Source organism: Bison bison, unplaced genomic scaffold (assembly GCF_000754665.1).
Source record: "Bison bison bison isolate TAMUID 2011002044 unplaced genomic scaffold, Bison_UMD1.0 scf7180017864101, whole genome shotgun sequence".
In the NCBI taxonomy this organism is placed as follows: domain Eukaryota; kingdom Metazoa; phylum Chordata; class Mammalia; order Artiodactyla; family Bovidae; genus Bison; species Bison bison.
This window is the reverse complement of record NW_011494673.1, coordinates 3,340,367-3,358,029: the sequence shown is the minus strand read 5'-3', so window position 1 is coordinate 3,358,029 and position 17,663 is coordinate 3,340,367.

Here is a 17,663-nt window from a genome sequence, read left to right as displayed (position 1 = left end):
GTAATGTTTGCTGCGCAGTTTGGCTTTAGTTACAGAACCCCTGGGAAGGACCCGTTAAATTAAGACCTTTAAATAAATAAATATAGAACCCATCGGCCATTTCCAGCCCCCTCCCTCGCGTGCGGTGCAGTTACCCTTCCGCTGTATCGACTCCCCTCTCGCTTGTTCTCCCCTAGCATACCCCCACGCCACCATGGTGCCCCTCCGTCTCCCAGTGGGATTTGAACGCCCCTTCCTTAGAACTGGCCTCTTGTGGGAGAGAGTGCGTGTGTTTGTGCCTGTGTATGTTGTGTCCAGGGCCTAGTGAAATGTGTCATTTGGACCCAACTGTGCAGCTCTGTCTGGTAACCACCATTGTCTAAGGGCTGAGGCTCCCGGGGGTTGGATTCTTCCTTTAGCAAAAATAATGTTCAGTTCTACTTAGATGATGTTATTTGGGTAGGTTTCGGAGATGCGGTGTTGCACCTTGATCTCCAAATCTAACTATTCTGTTTATTAATTAGCTGCTCTCACTGGGGGTGGAGGTCAGTACCATATTTATGTGTACGGTTGTTGTTTTAAGGAGGAGGGGAATTGTTAGGAGACATTTTGCGTGTTTTCGTTGGTGGATTAAGGTTAATTTTACGTGCGTTGGTTGTCACACCTCCTTTGGCTGAGGGAATTAAGATTAAATGCCTTTTAAAAATTATACATTCTTTCCTTAAAAATTGTTTCTTTGTTGTACGTGATCAAAATACCGAACAAATCAAAGAGGGAGATGATAATTGAAAAATAGTTTAAACGGTTTTCACTGGTTACTGTTACAGATAGTCCTTGTGAAAGCAGTTTACTATACGTTGCTTGAAAGAATGTGATCTTTCAAGCCAGTTAGAGGTCTTGTGCTACATTACTGGTAAATGTGTTTTAATGCTTCTTTGATACATTTACAGGGTTTTTTTTTGTTAATTAAAAGTACAGTTTCATCATTTCCTTTTGTATTTGCATATCAAGGTTCTCCTGTGTTTCATTCAAATAATAGTCAAGTCTCAGAATTGACACTATATGTAATAGAGTTGACTAATTTTTTTTTTTAAAGCAATGACATTGGGTTGAAATCCTAGGGTAATAAGGATTCTATTGCTAGAAGTAAGCTTTTTCAAGATATACTGATTTGTTACAGTGAATCAGTACATTAACAGTGCATCAGACTCTTTCAGCCAAACTCAGTCTGTGTATTTTTAAATGTTAATTCTGAATTTTTTCATTTGTGTGTATTTTCAACTTAGTTGAGGTACTTACATTTGATCACTTTCCTTCATTTGTTTAAAATTATTAGCTACTAAAGTCTATTTCCTTTTGAAGTAAAAGTTACTTGGTCACATGCCAGAGTGTCATTTTTCTTTTCATTGATATCCATAAACTGACTAAGATGTTCGTGAATCAGAATTTCAGTATGTGCCCAACCAAATGGTAAATCAAATTCACTGTAGAATTGTTGTTGCTTTGCTGCTGCTAGTAGAAACTGTTCTATGTTGGCACAGAGAGGAAAAGAACTGCTGATTAGCCTTCAGGGAAAATGCTATGGGTCTTTTTGGAGGGCAAATAAATGGCCTTAAGATGAATTAAAAGACTAAAATTAGAAAAAGTTTGCTAGTGTTATGTAAAAAATAGTAATTCTTTGAAAACTGGCTTTTTTTTTAATTTTAAATGTACAGTTTTCATAATGATCAGAAGCTAGCCAAGAAGAATACTCTTTTAACAATTTTACGAAGTATGCAAAGTGTCACTATTTCTGGTTTGAATAGGAAAGGTTTGGTTGTTGTTGGTTTGAAAATATACTGGGTTTCATAATTTTGACAAGGTAAAATTAAGGAACTATAGCTAAGCTTATGCATAGGCCCGTTTTAGTTTTTACTAACTCTTAATGGATATGTAACCCTTGCATTAGAATCTTGGATAGAGTTACATAATAGTGGATCAGAGAGCTTTCAGAGTAGGGAACTGAAGTGAGACTCACTGTTTTAAGACAAGTTAACTCAATCTGTATATAAAATCATTTATTTCATGTAAAGGGTGGACTTTAGGCTTCTGAGTGGTAGTAAGTTATAGGAAAGTATTTTCAAGCAAAATTCTGTCGGAACTGGTTTTTAGTTGCTTCTGTGCCCACAGGTTAATTAGTCTTAAAAATTTCCTTGATACCTCCTTTTAAAATGTATATATGTTTGAGTGTTGTAATGGCCAGTGAAACAAACCATATGGAGTGAAATCTTATGCGGACTTTTTAAAGGCAGGAGATTTGCTTACACCCCAAATGGGAAATAATCAGCCTGGGTGTTCCATGGAATGCTGTCTTCTCGCATGGTATCTGAAACGGTCTGCTGTCTAAAGATGGAATACAAATCATTAGCATTTTTAGGCTTTTATTTTAAATCTTGGGTTTAGGATTTCACATACCACTTTTAGCTAGTAGAAAATAATTTGTGTTCCACATAGGAATACTTTGATAATATATTCCAGCTTCAGTGAAACTGAAAGTATGTGGGGTTGGATTTTATATATTTGTTTTCTTTTAAAATCCCGAATGAGTTTTTGCAACTTGTTCTGCTGAATTTATCATGAAATCTATTTGGCAATCTTGTTTTAGAAATATGTCTGAGGAACGCTTACACATCTGCAGAAGTGCTACGTATTCTGAGCATTTTTAGGATTTAGTTGAAATTGATTACTTTGATTAGGTATTAAATGCACATGATTTAAAATTCAAAAGTCTTTTTCCTACAACTGCCTTCAGCTCCCAAATTTTCCTGCCTGGAATCAACCTATTGATTACTATGTCTGTTATTAGTTTCTCATTTATTATGTTTTAATAAAAGATGAAGTTTGACTTATGAAAATCTTGATATGAAAGTTTTGGAAAATAAGTGTAATTGCCTAGTTATTGGCAAATTCATAAAGTTGAAATGTTGAAATTTTAACTGGGTTATTATATATAGTTCAAGAATTTAATGAATTATAACTGTATTAATGGATTTTGCTATTTCTAGTCTGAAATAATCATATAGAGTAAAAATGTAATCAGTCTGTGTAATCTCCTATTTGTGAGATTAAAATCTCACCTATGATCCTGGATTTATAGTTGTTGCTTTTTTTTTTTTAAGTGAGCTTTTAAAATAATTTGGTGAATATATAGTATTACATAAAATATTCCTTAGTGGCTGCATATTCTGTGGAGCAGTCAGGAAGCTCTTTAGTGTTCTAGTCATGCGTCCTAGTTACACTTTACTGTGGAGTTGTCCTAGCCCATTATATTTTACCTGTAAGTTCTCCCTACTACTTACAGAGTAAGGAATTTCTGCAATCTTTCCAGATAGAAGAATTCTGGACAAGGAATCTGATTTTTCCTCTTTTAGGAATTAAGTACCATGAGTCACTGCTCTTCCATCTTCTGGCTAACCCTTCGAAATATTTACATCCGTAAGAGGAATGCCACTTAACTGTGTGTGTGTCTTGGGGCTGGGGGGGCTATTTTCTCAACACTTAAAAATTATTTGAGGAATAGAAATGCAATAGTGACAATACTGATGTTAGAGTTCTGCTGATAAGGCCTAAGGCCTGTCCCTATACTGCTTGCCTCTTTTTTTTTTTTTTAAACTGGAAATTCTGGCAAACCCAAGGAAAGGCTAACCAGCTTGGAGATCTATCAGGTAAGGCAAGAATGACCAGTAGATCCTGATCTGTTAGTGAGAATCCCTGAACTTAAATTTGGCAGAATTCAAAGCTAGTGAGTATTTTCTGTCTTTTCCTCTGTTTTAATTTTGGAAGTAATTTATAATAATAAGTTATTTCACCTTGAGGTCTCTTGCTGTCTTAACTGTTCTCTTTTTTTATTCCTAACAAGTTACTCGTATTTTGTGTCTATCTTGTCCCATTGGTCTCTGAAGGGTTATTCTGTTTTAGACCTTCCATTTCTCGTTTATCAGTCATTGGAAGTGCATTCTTGTCTTCCAGAAAACTGGTTATTATGTGAGGTTGTAAGCAGGGTGCTCCCAAATTGTAGTTGTTATCCTCTGAAAGCAAATTTATAAAGGCGTAAAATATAAGGGATGAGACGATTGGAGATAGTGCGAACTCTGAGCTCTTTCCAACATACTAACTAGAGGTAGGTGCTAAACTTAGCCACACCACTAATGAGCTGTGTGTGTGTGATGCGGGGCAAGAAGTGTAACTGCTCTGAGCCTTACTCTATTATCTTTCAAATAGGGATGGTAACACTTGTCTGACAGTAATTTAAAGATAAGAGATAGTGAAGTACCTATCGTACGGTAGATGCTCAATAAATAGCAGCTCTTTTAAATACTAAAAATAATAGTATGGAACAGAAGCAGCCATTTATAAAACTAAACCTAAGAAATAAAGTATGTATGAGTCACCGAAGAGTTTCTGACATATCCCAAAATGCAGTCCAGAGAACTGCATTTGCAGAGAAACTGATTTGCAATTGTAAATCAGTAATCTTATATCTAATGAATTGAAATATTCTTTGAAAAAAGAATAACAGAAGAAATGGGTATTTGGAGTAATAAACATGACTGTTTCTTACGTACTAGAGTATGTGCCAGATACTTTTCTTATATACTATCCCTCTTAGCAATTCTGTACGATGACTGTGACACAGCAGTGATCGTACTTAGTAAGTAGCAGAGAATTTAAAAAATGATTTATATATCCTAGTCCTTACATCAAAAGGAGATACTGAAATACATTTGACCGAGTATCTTCATCACCTCCAGAGAAAGGAATCTCCTAACCCTTGCAGCAAGTCACTCTCCTATCCTATCCCACCTATCTGATGGATGTTATAGTAGTACGATGCCATTGATAGTTAAGTCATTTGGTTTCACATTTCTAAGTAGCTTTCTGATCATAATTTTACTTCATGTTTCCAGATGAGATTGCAGTGATTGGCCCACATGTTTTTCCAGTTTGTTGATGAGATCACTAAGCAGTCATTGTACAAAGAAGGTTAGATTTCCCTTGACTTACTCATAAGTTGTGAATAAAGGGTGTTAAGTCATTTTTTAGCTCATAGTTATAGATTGGACTATTTCAGGAAAGAAACATACGAGTTAAATTAGACTTCAGTGGGAATTTTGACAGATTTGTAGACTAAGTACTCTTTACTCTTTTCTCACCATAATTTGGTGTCCTAACATGCATAACTTGATGTCTTTACATGCATAGCTTGAGGTTTTTGTGTAAGTTTGGTTAATACATGTGCTTGAACTTAATCCTTAGAAAATAGAGAAATGAAACCAACTAACTTCCTTTACTTAATTTATTTTAATTGAAGGCAAATATTGAAAGTATTTACTTTGAAAATGAATGTTGTGTATTTTTTATTTTAAAAGATATGAAAGTAAGATAGTATAGTTAAAAGCAAACTTAAATCATATCATGTAAGTTAGTTGCTTATTCTCTCAGGTTCTAAAAATCCAGTTGTCAAATGTTCTGCTTTTCTAGCAAATGGAAAATGGTATGACCGTGTTCAACAGAGGAGAAAACATTAAACACTGTCAACTGGAGAACCTTAAAACATTAATGGGACTTCCCTGGTGGCCCAGTGGTTAAGACTGTGTACTTCCAATGTAGGAGGCGTAGGTTCAGTCCCCAATCAGGGAAGTTCTGCATACTGCATGCACTGTGTGGCCAAAAAAAAATTTTTTAATGTATACTTTCACGTCTCATTAGAGATGAGGTGCCATTCATCTTTTCTGTGAGGAAAGGCAACTTTTCCCAAAGTTTAGAAATAATTTGAGTGGTAGAAATGGGGTAAGAAACTGTTTTAAAATTATTTTTCTGGTAATGGTGATAATATAGCTTTCTTGTAGTGTACACTCAACCCTCAGATGATTGAGTTGGGTTGTATCAATCTTTGACTGCTGAAAGTTTGTGAGGAACTATGTGAATTCAGCCTTTGGTGTTGGTTTCTTTAGTACGACGTGTTGCTGGCTGACTTGAATCAGTTTAGCCTTTGCTGACTCTACTTGGGTTTAGATAAGAGAACTCTTTTTGCACTCAAGTATTGATTTTGTATCTTGCATCCATACTATATAATTGTGTGTGTATGTATACATGTGTATGTATGTGTAAGAACACATGGCCTTATGAGGCTCTTAACACTTAAGAGTAAGCAAGTGGGGGAAAGGAAAGACATAGTCACCTGTTGTAGCTTGAGGATTGGTGTGTGTGTGTGTGTATGTGTATGTGTATGGGCTTCCCTGGTGGCAGCTAAGTTACTAGTAATTGATCTACATTTTTGAAAAAAAAAAATAAGAACTGAGTAGAATTTAACAATGGCAAGTGGGAGTCATTCAAGTTTGTATCATGGCAGAGAAGATCAAAGAAGACTTGTTTAAAATAAACGAGAATGGGTGAAGATGGTATATTTTGGAATTTAGTATTTTTGGCAAACTGTATGATAAAAGAAAGTGTAGAATTGCTCATTTTTCTTCTTTATATAGAAGAACTTTCTTACAGTTGTTTGTTAGAAGTGGAAACAAAACTTTGCATCACTGTGTCATACACTGAAACTTAAGTAATAGTTGTGCATCCACTGTGCCTCAATTTTTAAAAAGTTGTGTGTATATGTGTCCTTAGTCATGTCTGACTGTTTGTGACTCCATGGACTGTAGCCCACCAGGCTCCTCTGTCCATGGAATTTTCCAAGCAAGAATATTGGAGTGGGTTGCCATTTCCTCTTTTAGGGGGTCTCCCAACCCCGGGGTTCGAACCTGCGTGTCTTGGATTGGCGGGTGGATTCTTTACCACTGTGTCACTTGGGAAGCCCAAAAAAAGTAGACACAGTTGTGTGTGAGTGACTGATATCTTTGTAATCCTTTGAAATGGATTTGCAATTTGAAGAAACTGATTATTTGCTCAAATTTTGATATTTTAAGCCCAGTAAAATTGATAGGAGAAATAAGCAATTTGGAGGAAGACTTTCTAGGATGGAGTGCTCTCTCATAGGCAAAATGAGCACATCAGAGGAGAGGGAGACTAAAAGATTTTTTTTTTTTTCCAAGAATCGCTTACCTTACATGTTTTTTTCCCCTGATGAAGTACTTCTGAACCTTAGATTTTTCTGAAGTTTTACTTTTTCCCCCCAAAAGAGTAATTTTGAGTTGATTGGAAAAAAGAGAAAGAATTTGAGCAGGTACAAATGACAATATGTGTAAGTCATTTACATTAGCAGTGGTAATTTGGATTAGAAACTGTCTGTACATGAACAGAGGAGCCTGGCGGGCTACAGTCCATGGGGTCACAAAGAGTTGGACATGGCTGAGCAACTTGCATATGGATATGGATATATAACTTTATATAATCTATATGTGTATTATTATATATATAAATACAACTACATTTAAATTGTAGACATACAGTTTAAGTATTACAATTAAGTTGTAGAAATACAATTAGAAATTCTACAATTTAAGTTGTAGAAATAATTTTTATGAGCTTTTTTTAAAGTTTTGGTGAAAGTATACAAGTACACACAAATCACTGATACAGCTTGATGCCTTTTTGCAAAGTGAACATGTCTGTGTAATCAGTAATACCTAGATCAAGAAATAAAATATAAACAACATCCTAGATGGGCAAAACTTCTGTTTACTTTATAAGAAATGGAAGATAAAACAGCTTTAAGACAAATATGGATATGGCCCCTTAAGTTGTAACAACAATTTATTTCAGATACTAGTGTTTTTCTTAAATCTTTGGATATTTTCGCTTGTGTATCCTTTAACATAGAGAAAGAAATGGCAACCCACTCCAGTATTCTTGCCTGGAGAATCCCATGGACAGAGGAGCCTGGTGAGCTACAGTCCGTGGAGTCACAAAGAGTTGGACATGGCTGAGCAACTAACACACACACTTCCTTTAACAATTCAATGTTAGGAAGCTTACCCATCAACTTAATATGCTGAAGTTTTCCCCACAGATCATTGTTATTGTTCCGTCGCTAAGTCATGTCCGTCTCTTTGAGACCCCTTCACTATCTCCTTAAGTTTGATCAGATTCATGTCCATTGAGTTGGTAATGCCATCCAACCATCTCATCCTCTGTTGCCCGCTGCCCCTTCCCTCACTCTTTCCCAGCAGCAGGGTCTTTTCCAATGAGTTGGGTCTTCCATCTGGTGGCCAGCGTATTGGCGCTTCAGCATCATTCCTTCTAGTGAATATTCCTTTAGGATTGACTGGTTTGATCTCTTTGCTGTCCAAGGGACTCGCCAGAATCTTCTCCAGCACCATAGTTCAAAAGCATAAATTTTTCAGCCAAAGATCATAGGTTAGGTTATTTTGAGGAGAGAGGAAGTCTTGTTTTTATATTTAAGGATTTTTAAAACTAATGTGGAGCATAATATGTGATTCTGAGTCTTCATTCCAAAAACTGTTGTTTCTCTTTACTACTGCCATAAATATTTTTGATTCTGCGTTTCAGTTTCTAACTACTTTTTCTAACTACTGTTAGTAGTTCACACTGTTTCTACTTTTTTAAACTTACCCTTTTAACTTCTGTGAAAATATTTTGATATTGTTTGGTCAGTTATTTCATTTTATTTATTGTTTTTCTGCGTATTTTGTCTCATCTTTTGTTATCTTACATTCAACTTATTTTTAAATTATAAAACTTTCACAGAAAAATTGTGGCACATTTTGCTTTCAGCATTGTATTTTTAGTCCTTGACCAGATCTCTTCATTCCTTTCACATGGGAAGAAGGTGTAAAAGTGCCTCTGCCAGCATCATTGATAAGTTCTTCATCAAGTGAAAGCTTGTGCTGAAGTGCTAGTGATTTATAAGCTTGTACATTTTATGATACAAGTATCCCCTGAGAATGACAGATGAGCTCTGTTCTTAAGGAACTACTTGATTGAAACTGCTGGTACAGTAGCCTTAGATACCAGAGGAGTAAGATTTCGTTATTTCATGTCTGGTCTTTCAGCACTTAACAGTCCAGTGTTAGTACTAACAGTTGTTCTTTCTTGTCTGCAACAAGCAGTGTGAAGATTGTCACCTTCCTTTCTATTTTATCTTATTATTATTATTTTAACATATAGCCACATTCAGTGATTGTTGCTTGTTAAATTTGGTAGGGATAGGAGCTTTTCAAAGTGGCTTGCTTATACTTTTCTCTGCAGTGGTTTCTTCTTTTTGCAGTAGTTGTTTTTTAATTAGGAGATTTTAAATAAGTTGACTTTTGAAATGCTCCGAAACCCTTTCTGTATCATTTGTGTTACCAATATAAATCAGCAAGATCTAAATTTGGGTGGTGGTAGTGTTCTAGAGACTGAATATAAATAGCATTTCAGATCAAGATGTCTTGTAAATAAGTGGGTTGATATTGTTTTCATTGTCATCTGATGTGTATTTTTAAAGAATGAGTGTGTGTGTGTCTGGCGTTTCATTTGTAACTTTATCATTAGACAGTTTGCAAGACCAAAGTCTCTTAGTGGAATTTTCATTTCAGTGCTATTAAGATAAAGTTTTGTTACGACTCCTTACTCATTACTGTATGTTTTACCCTTTAGTTATTTATTGAATTACCTTTGTGCCACACTTAGAAAGTTACTGCAACCTAAATATTAAGCCAAGTTGTGGTGCTTTGATGTAACTGAGAAAGAAACATGTACAAAGTAAAGGAAACTACCCAGAGTTGGAGTCATTCATCTTGTTTTCATGGTATTTGTCCTTCTTCATTACATTCATTGTTTTGGCCTTACATCCAGAAACTGAGAATAGATTTAGATCATGTTGCTAGAATTTAAGCTCAATTGCAGAAATAAACAACATTTTCAGGTTTTTCATAGCATCTGTAATCCCACATACCTAGTAGTTATAACTCTAAGGATGCTTTATTGGATTTTTCTGATTCTGTCTCAGTATCTCTATTGCGGTTTCTCACAGGGAACCTGTTCTCTGTTTCTGAATTATTTGGTTTGAGAACCTATTAGCTGAAGTCTTTAATGCTGAAAAACTGAGCTGGGAGATCTGGAGGTAGTGAATTTAATCTGAGTCTGTAAAGTTAAGTCTGGTTTTAGAGGGCTAGAAAAATGTCACATAACAATCAGACATAATTTGATAACATATGCATAAACACGGTGAAACTGGGAATGTGTACTCGATATTGTGAAGTGTCTAAAATTGTTTGGTAAAATGTTAACAATAATGTCTTAGGATGATGGGGGTGAGATGATTTTAATTCTTCCTGCAATTTTTTGTTTTTCAAAGACTGTATGGAATCTGGAAGGGGGAGGAGTGTGTGTGTGTGTGTGTTTAAGAATTTAGTAGTTCTAATTGTGAAGTCTTTCTACTTGGTTTGATGACATAGTCCCCACGTGGGTCATTTTAAATGTGAATAAAAGCTTAAAACTACATTTTTCAATGCTATAAGTGTGTTTTAAATGCTTATTTATGGACATTTTGGGGTTTTATATTCGTTATAACTTTAGGATAGTTACATAACTGTGTCATGTATAGGAAATGAGGATAACTGATGATCAGAAAGTCAAAATTCAGAATTTAAAACAAAATTTGATATTTGGAAGTTTGAGCCAATGATTCTGCCTTTCCAGGATACCTGTAACAGTAGATTATGGTAATAAATACATAAAAATAAAATTTTAATTGCATGCCTGACTGAATGATGAAAGATGGAAATTTAGTGTACAAACGAACTGAATAATTAGGTGAATAAAAGATTTATTATTGTTCACAACAGATGGATGCTTGTTTTGTACCCTGGTGGTAAGGGTTCATGACTATTTGATAATTTTATATGGGAGAATATTTTCTTTTCATAAAACTGGTATTAGTGCTGAAGAAATTAATGGCTATCAGTTAATTAAGTTCAAGCAGAAATTGCTATGGGAAATCGTTTCATCATTGCCCATTTTTAAAAAAAAAACACATCCTTTCCTTTTTAAGATATTCGAAGCAGTTTTAGATTGTGGGATCTACTGAGTTTGGGAATAAATAAAAACCTGGCAATGTCTTTCAAAAAATACGGACCTTTGAAGTTTAAATTTAGTAATTAAATTCACAATTAACTCATCTCATCGTTCACCTGACTAGTCTTCTGATTATCTTACAGAGTCTTTATAAACCTAAACCGGGAGAAAACAAGCATTTTCCTCAAAATACACTAGAACTTTCATTGAATGAGGTGAACTGTTTGGCTTTTTAATTTTGTTTTTATAGTTCAGTTCAGTGGCTCAGTCATGTCCAACTCTTTGCAACCCCATGAACCACAGCACACCAGGCCTCCCTGTCCATCACCAACTCCTGGAGTCCACCCAAACTCATGTCCATTGTGTTGGTGATGCCATTCAACCATTTCATCCTCTGTCGTCCCCTTCTCCTCCTGCCCTCAATCCCTCCCAGCATCAGGGTCTTTTCAAATGAGTCAGCTGTCCGCATCAGGTGACCAAAGTATTGGAGTTTCAGCTTCAACATCAGTCCCTCCAATGAACACCCAGGACTGATCTTGAAAGTGAAAGTGAAGTTGCTCAGTTGTGTCTGACTCTTTGCGACCCCATATACTGTAGCCCACCAGGCTCCTCTGTCCATGGGATTCTCCAGGCAAGAATACTGGAGTGGGTTGCCATTTCCTTTTCCAGGGGATCTTCCCGACCCAGGGATTGAACCCAGGTCTCCCGCATTGCAGGCAGATGCTTTAACCTCTGAGCCACCAGGGAAGCATATGGTTTATGGCTTCCCAGGTGGCTCAATGGTAAAGAATTTGATTGCCAGTGCAAGGAGACGCAGGAAACTTGGGTTCAATCCCTGGATCAGGAACATCTCCTGAGGTAGGAAATAGCAACCCACTCCAGTATTCTTGCTGGGAGAATCCCATGGACAGAGGAGCCTGGTGGGCTACAGCCCATAGGACTGCAAAGAATTGCACACAGCTGAGCATGAACACACACTAATACGGTTTAAGGCAAATCAGTCATTAAATGTAGATTCTAGGTAATAATCATGGTTTTATGAAGAACTGATTACAGATAAATGTAAAGTATTTTTCTGTGCTAGTGACTTTTGGTAGGTGAAGAGAGAACAAGAACAACAGAGCCAGATTTAAATAAGACATTTTATTCTTTTATGAAGGAGTCATATTGATTTTGTGGTAGTTGGGAGAACTTTTTAAAAGTTGTATTGTCTGGAATCTACAACTTTTTAAAATAGTGCTAGACATTTGCAAATAGATACTTACTAAATGGTTCTTTCTATTTCCTTTCCCTCTCCTGGACTCAAATTTGTTCACATAATCACTGATTTAAGTGACTGAGCATATTAACTTCATGGATGAGTTCTTAAAAGGTGATAAGGTTGAGTACTTAAAAAACCAAAAATAGAAGTCAAATTATTTTGAGTAGTCTAAGAAAAAAGGAATAAACAAATGGGCTTCAATCTTTGTAGAAATAACCAAAAAATGAGTAGTAACTAAGAAGGATTGAGCCAGAAGAATTAAGCAGAAAGTGATTTGGTATATAGTTGAATGAATCATCCTGAAGGATGTGTGCACATGTAAACACATGGTATAATATCATCGTAGTTTTGGAATGGTTGGAAAAAAACATGTATTAGGAAAACGTAAGTGTTACCTTAAAGAGGAACAAGCTAAATGGTAAGTTAAGAATTACTTTCAGGGAAAGTAAAAAAAACTGTTTTTTAAACCTGATCAAGAGAGGTGAAAGACTTAGATGCTGTGAAGTATGTAACATTGATAAAGGAAACTGAGGATAATTCAAAGAAATGAAGATATCCCATGCTTTTGGATTGGAAGAATCAGTATTGTTAAAATGGCCATACTACCCAAAGCAATCTGCAGATTTAATGTGATCTCTATCAAATTACCCTTGGCCTTTTTCACAGAACTAGAACAAATAATTCTAAAACTTACATGGAACCGTAAACTGACCCAGAATTACTAAAGCAGTCCTGAAGAAAAAGAACAAAGCTGAAGGCATAATTCTCCCAGCCATCAGACAATACTGCAAAGCTACGGGAATCAAAACAGCATGGTATTGGCACAAAAACAAATATATGGATCGGTGGAACAAAATTGAGAGTCCAGAAATAAACCCACATACCTACCAATCAGTTAACCTTCAACAAAAGAGGCAAGAATATACAATGGAGAGAAAAAGCTCTTTAGTAAGTGGTGTTGGGAACACTAGACAGCTGCATGAAAATTAGTGAAGTCAAAACACTCTTGCATCATACACAAAGATAAACTCAAAATGGGTTAAAGACTTAAATATGAGGCATGACACAATAAAACAGAGGACATGGGCAAAAAACGTTTTATGACATAAACTGTACCAGTGTTTTCTTAAGGCCAGTTTCCCAAGGCAATAGAAATAAAAGCAAAAGTAAACAAATGGGACCTAATCAAACTGAGAAGCTTTTACACAGTGAAAGAAACCATAAACAAAACTAAAAGGCAACCTACAGATTGGGAGAAAATGCTTGCAAACAATGCAACCAGCAACGGCTTAATTTACAAAATATACCAACAGCTCATATAACTCAATAACAACAACAACAATAACAACCGAAATCAAAAAATGAGCAGAAGACCTAAACAGACATTTCTCCAAAGGAGATATACAGGTAGCCAACAGGCACATGAAATGATGCTCAGTATTGGTATTTATTAGAGAAATGCAAATCAAAACAACAATGAGATATCATCTCACACCAGTCAAAATGGTCATTATTTTAAAAATCTATATGTAACAAAAGCTGGAGAGGGTGTGGAGAAAAGGGAACCCTCCTACACATTTGGTAGGAATGTAAATTGGTGCAGCCACTATGGAAAACAGTATGGAGGTTCCTTAAAAAACTAAAAATAGAGTTGCTATATGATCCACTAATCCCACTTGTGGGCATATATCCAGAGAAAACAAAATTTGAAAGACACCTGCACCCTAATGTTCATAGCACTGTTTGCAATAGCCAAGACTCAGAGCACCCTAAATGACCATCAGCAGATGAATGGGTAAAGATGATGTGGCATATATACACAATGGAACAGTACTCAGACATTTAAAAAAAAAAAGAATGAAATAATGTCATTTGCAGCAACATGAAAGGACCTGGAGATTATCATACTAGGTGAAGTAAGAGAAAGACAAATACCATATGTTATCACTTATATGTGGAATCTAAAATATGACACACATGAACTTGCTAACAAAACAGACTCACAGATATAGAAAACAAATTTATGGTTACCAAAGGGGAAAGATAAATTAGGAGTTTTAGATTCAGATCAGATCAGTCGCTCAGTCGTGTCCGACTCTTTACGACCCCATGAATCGCAGCACGCCAGGCCTCCCTGTCCATCACCAACTCCCGGAGTTCGCTCAGACTCACGTCCATGTGATGTGAGTCAGTGATGCCATCCAGCCATCTCATCCTCTGTCATCCCCTTCTCCTCCTGCCCGCAATCCCTCCCAGCATCAGAATCTTTTCCAGTGAGTCAACTCTTCACATGAGGTGGCCAAAGTACTGGAGTTTCAGCTTTAGCATCATTCCTTCCAAAGAAATCCCAGGGCTGATCTCCTTCAGAATGCACTGGTTGGATCTCCTTGCAAGAGTCCAAGGGACTCTCAAGAGTCTTCTCCAACACCACAGTTCAAAAGCATCAATTCTTCGGCGCTCAGCCTTCTTCACAGTCCAACTCTCACATCCATACATGACCACAGGAAAAACCACAGCCTTGACTAGACGAACCTTTGTTGGCAAAGTAATGTCTCTGCTTTTGAATATGCTATCTAGGTTGGTCATAACTTTCCTTCCAAGGAGTAAGCGTCTTTTAATTTCATGGCTGTAGTCACCATCTGCAGTGATTTTGGAGCCCAGAAAAATAAAGTCTGACACTGTGTCCACTGTTTCCCCATCTATTTCCCATGAAGTGGTGGGACCGGATGCCATGATCTTCGTTTTCTGAATGTTGAGCTGTAAGCCAACTTTTTCACTCTCCTCTTTCACTTTCATCAGGAGGCTTTTGAGTTCCTCTTCACTTTCTGCCATAAGGGTGGTGTCATCTGCATATCTGAGGTTATTGATATTTCTCCCAGCAATCTTGATTCCATCTTGTGTTTTTCCAGTCCAGCGTTTCTCATGATGTACTCTGCATATGGGTTAAATAAACAGGGTGACAATATACAGCCTTGACGAATTCCTTTTCCTATTTGGAACCAGTCTGTTGTTCCATGTCCAGTTCTAACTGTTGCTTCCTGACCTGCATACTATTTTCTCAAGAGGCAGATCAGGTGTTCTGGTATTCCCATCTCTTGAAGAATTTTCCACAGTTTATTGTGATCCACACAGTCAAAGGCTTTGGCATAGTCAAGAAAGCAGAAATAGATGTTTTTCTGGAACTCTCTTGCTTTTTCCATGATCCAGTGGATTTTGGCGATTTGATCTCTGGTTCCTCTGCCTTTTCTAAAACCAGCTTGAACATCAGGAAGTTCACGGTTCACATATTGCTGAAGCCTGGCTTGGAGAATTTTGAGAATTACTTTACTAGCGTGTGAGATGAGTGCAATTGTGCGGTAGTTTGAGCATTCTTTGGCATTGCCTTTCTTTGGGATTGGAATGAAAACTGACCTTTTCCAGTCCTGTGGCCACTGCTGAGTTTTCCACCAAAGAAGTACCTAATCTTTAGTGAGATGTTATTTACACCAGTATAGGTCATTAATCTAACTTAAATTCATTTTCTCTAGCTATCTTCTGAGCACACAGAAGAATAGCTGAGCAACATTTTTAAGACTTTCAGTCACGTGAAAGTAATTTTTTTTTAAGTGGAAGTATAGTTGATTTACAAGGTTGTGTTAGTTTCTGGTATACAACAAAGTGATTCAGTTTATATATATATGTGGGTGTGCATATATCTTCTTTTTTATATTCTTTTCCATTATGGTCTCCTACAGGATGTTGAATGTAGTTCCCTGTACTACACATTAGGACCTTGTAAATCAACTATACTTCCACTTAAAAAAAAAATTACTTTCACGTGACTGGAAGTCTTAAAAATGTTGCTCAGCTATTTTTCTGTGTGCTCAGAAGATAGCTAGAGAAAATGAATTTTAAGTTAGATTAATGACCTATACTGGTGTAAATAACATCTCACTAAAGATTAGGTACTTCTTTGGCTGATGGTATTAGGTGTTTTAATTAAATCTTAGAGATGGCAAATTAGAAATTATAGAATGTTGGAAATTGAACCATAGAGCCAATTCTTGAGGTTTATTCATTTGTTCAGGTTGGAATTAAAACACAGATTTCCTCACTCCCAATCAGTGCCGATGGTGGTATCTGTTCTTGTTCTGGAATTTTATTTTCATTCTGTTCATTTTTCAGTTTAGTGATTTGTTGAATCTATTGATCTGATAAACTTTTCTGTAATTCCTTAGTTTAAACAATTTTTTGTTTTTGAATACTTGTCTTAGTTAAAAAGAACATGCAAATAAAATTATGGTTTACTTCTTACTGATTGACTTAATTTTTTTTAAATTCTGTTTTGGCTGTGACTGGTTGGGGAAAAAAAGCAATTTTACTATGCAGTGTAAGGTAAACCATGTTGATGACAGGTTCTTGTGGTGATTCCCAGTGTAATTAATTTCAGATGCATAAAAATTGGTTAATGCTTTTGAAGAGGTAGAGTTTTTTTTCACTGAATTCAAGTGTCCGTTTATAATACTGGTGGTATTTCAGATCAATAAGGAAGCGATTTACTGTTTACTAAATGATACTGAAACTTGATTATTCCTTTGGAAAAACATTCAGTTAACTCATTTCATACTGAAAATCATTCAGTAACAAGAAATACATTCCAAATGATTAAAGAGTGCAAATATTTTTTAATTAGGTATAACATGAGATCTACTTTTAAAACAAAATTTTAAGTATATAATACAGTATTGTTAACTATAGGCAAGATATTGTATATCAGATGATGAGAACTTAATTTATCTTTCATAATTGAAACTTTATACCCACTGAGTAGCAGCTCTCCGTTTCCTCTTTCCCCTGGCCCTTCTACTCTCTACTTCTGTGAGTTTGACTATTTTAGATACTTAATAGTATTTGTCCTTTGTAACAAGCTTATTTCACTTAGCATAATGTCCTCCTAGTAAGAGCTCAATGTTTTTGTTTAGCCATAGAAGAATAAGAAGAAAGTACTTTTCATTGTAAGCAAGGCCAAAAGTCATTAAAGAAACATCAGGAGATTGACTATACAAAATAAGTTGAAAGTTCTATGCAAGAGAGGTGCTAAAAACAAAGTTAACACAAATGAAAGACTGGAAAAAAAAATTTATACTTATTTACATACAGTATTTGAGTCTTTTGAAAAATTTTATTCATTCATTTTTTTTTGGCTGCACTAGGTTTTTCATTGCTGTGCTCGGACTTTCTCTGGTTGCAGTGCCCAAGCTTCTAATTGAGGTGGCTTCTCTTGTGGAGTACGGGCTCTTGGGCACTCAGGCTTCAGAAGTTGCAGTCCTCCAGCTCTAGAGTGCGGCTCAGTAGTTGTGGCATATGCATCTGGAATCTTCCTGGACCAGGGATCAAATTTGTGGTAGGCGAATACTTATCCACTGGACCACCTAGG